Source organism: Meleagris gallopavo, chromosome 6, assembly GCF_000146605.3.
Source record: "Meleagris gallopavo isolate NT-WF06-2002-E0010 breed Aviagen turkey brand Nicholas breeding stock chromosome 6, Turkey_5.1, whole genome shotgun sequence".
NCBI classification, from domain to species: Eukaryota; Metazoa; Chordata; class Aves; order Galliformes; family Phasianidae; genus Meleagris; species Meleagris gallopavo.
Window position 1 is genome coordinate 19,895,707 of NC_015016.2, and position 3,085 is coordinate 19,898,791.

Here is a 3,085-nt window from a genome sequence, read left to right on the forward strand (position 1 = left end):
CCTAAATCCACCAGCCCCCTGCCCCCAGGACCGGCGGTGTGGGTGGGCAGAGGGCAGCCTCCCACCTCAGCCCACAGCCATTCCAGGTGTGCCTGCACTTCTCCATTTATCATTCCACATTAAAAAGCAGCAGCAGTGTTATTGCACGGCACAACTGATGACATCCTAACAACAAGCAAAACTTGGCAGTACAGCTTTCAGGATTCATTTCCCTGTCCCTTCTCCTTTTCACCCGCAGCACTCCCTGTCAGCCATTCTGATTTCGTATTATCATGGCATCATTTAGGTTGGAAAGGACCTCTAATATCACCTAGTCCAACCACCAGCCCATGCCCACAAAGCCCACTGACCACATCCCTCAGTGCCACATCTACATCACTCCCGAAGACCTCCAAGGACAGTGACACCACTACCACCCTGGGCAGCCTATGCCAGTCTCTTCACCACTCCTTCCGAGATGAAGTTTTTCCTAATATGCAGCCTAAACCTCTACTGGCACAATTTATGGCCTCTCCAGTACACTCCAGGTGCATGTGGTAGGACAGCCCAGTCAAGATTGGCAATGTGCCCCATGGTCTTCAAACTGAAATGGGGCATGGTGTTATTGTATTATAAGAGAATGATTCTTTTTTCTCTGGCCTGACTCTAGAAGTTGGAGCCTTCAGCTTAGTCAGCATCACAATGCAGTGGTCACAGCTGATGGTTTTCCAGGTTCCATGAAATCCAGAAGGATCGCGCCTTTCCTACCTCGAAAGACAGTGCACATCATTTTAACCACTGAGGGCTGCAACTTGAACATTTTCTTTGATGGGGAATTCACGTTGGCACACCACGGACTGCCTTTTTGACTCCAGCTCACAGTGGTGACATCACATCTCATCACTGGTAATGATGTAAGCCAGAAAACTGTCACTTTCAGCCTCGTATTGGCTCAACAGATCCTGACAAACTTGTATATGGTCTTCTTTCTGTTCCTGTGTGAGAATTTGTGGGACCCACCTGGCGCAAATTTTGGGATATTCCAACACTTGCACCAGCATTTCCAAAGCATTGAAACCAATATTCAGCTCCACTGCATGGAGGAAGTCAGTGTCACACCTTTACTTCATACACACTTCCACATCAGACGCCATTGTGTTAGACAGCCCCTCTGCTGCCATCCGTCACACGGCAACAACATGTCATAGAGTATTGGTGGGAAGGTTCAACCTCAGCTGCCAGACCACCAACATCCACCTCCGATGTCATGAGCCAATATAATGAAATAGGAAGCATCACTGTCAGAACTGCCCTCGTTAGTTGTTCCCATCAGGCCAGAGAAAGGACAAATAGGACAGAGGAGTGCAAGAAAAGGAGCCAAGAAAAGCTCTCACAGGAGCTCTCCCAGCCCCCAGGGGGGATCTCAGCCCCCAGCACAGCATGACCCCAACTCAGGGCAATCATGTCCTGCATTCATGCTGCTGCTTTCTTGGGATTTCTGCCTTCCCTATTGCAGGAGCCCTTCCCCAGCGGCTTGCAAGCCTTGCAGTGCCAAAAGCACAGCGGGAACGCAGCCAGCAGCCGAGGGGAGATGATGATATCCCGACAGCATTCCCAGGGAAACACTCTGTGAACTGGAATGAGAGTAATTCAAAAGGACACTGGTCACAAGCCTGCAGCATACACAGAGGCTTTTTCAAAATGTGTCAGTTTATCTAGCTCAGGCAGCCTCAGCTACCGAGCCAGATGGCCTAGATAGCTGACCGGCCTTCCGAAAACACGTCGGACCCACAGATCAGGGGACACAGCTTCAGGAAAACAGGAGTTTGCCTCTTGGTGCAGCCCAGCGCCTGGCACCTCTCCTTGCTCCAGCTCCAGCCCCCCGCCTCCCGCCTCCCGCCCCACTTTGAGGCACACAGCAGCAATCCCTCTCCCGAGCAGAGACCTGTCACATATTCAAAGCCCTCTCTTTCACTATTCCCTTTCTCTAGGTTAAGCAGCCCAAGAACTTTCCTTCCTACCTGACAAGACTGAAAATCCGCTCTAATTGTTGGGTTTGCTCCCAGTTCCTTCCAAACTGCCTGAGTCTTTCTGGCAGCACGCTGCTGCTTCAGCACAGAGGCTGGGAGGTACAACGGTACTGAGTGTCATGGTATGATAACACTGTGTTTGCATGTGAATGAACAACAGATATCCTTTACATACATATTGTTTCCATACACACGTAGGAACACGGTGTGTGCATATGAACAAGTTACATATATTCTTCTGAGGAAAACAGTAACCCAGCACAACCCAGCACAACTTCTGTTCAACTTTTACAAATTTGATCAGGGCTTTCTCTGGAGAACAGTTAGCAGCTGCAGCATGTCAGCAGCAGAATCGGTGTAACTTCAGCCAGAAACACACAGTAACTTCTTTTTCTGCCACAGGAACTTTACTCAAGGCCTATTAGGGAGATAATAGCTGCATAAACAAACCTGATTTAAGAAGAATGAGGTCTGTAGGATCTGTAGCAATTCCTCAAGCCTAATCTTTGAAGCACTTCAGGGACTCCTGTACCATGCCATGTAGGCACAATATACCAAACTCAAGGAGCAGCAGAAGGCTGTGTTGGGTTCCTGCCTTCCAGCCAGGTGGTCCCAGGGATATCAGGAGCTCCCTGGTGGCCCTAAGGGTACTGCTGAGAGCTCAGCGTGCAGGAAACCTACCTGCAGGCGTCGGGGGGTCCTGCTTTTAGTGGGAGACCCGCCTCTACCTGACTGTCAGTGGCTGCAGGGATTGCAGACCTGACAGGAGCTACAGACCTGCAGGGCAGAGAGCTGGGTGCGCGTCCTTTAGCATTTGGATCCTAATTGTAATGATGCACCGGCGTGCAACGAAGCACTTCACCACCCAAGCGGTTACAGGAGAACTTGTTTCAGCGCCGGTGCACAACTCAGGGAGCACAGCGAGCTTCCAACTCGGAGTGCACCTCACACGCACACGGCCAATCAGCCAGAGCTCGGCCTCAGCAGGACGCAGCGCAGCAGTTGCTCGCAGCCCCGATTCCCACGTCCCGTTCGGCCAACGGGCAGCCCGCACAGCCCGAGGCGGCGGACCCCCT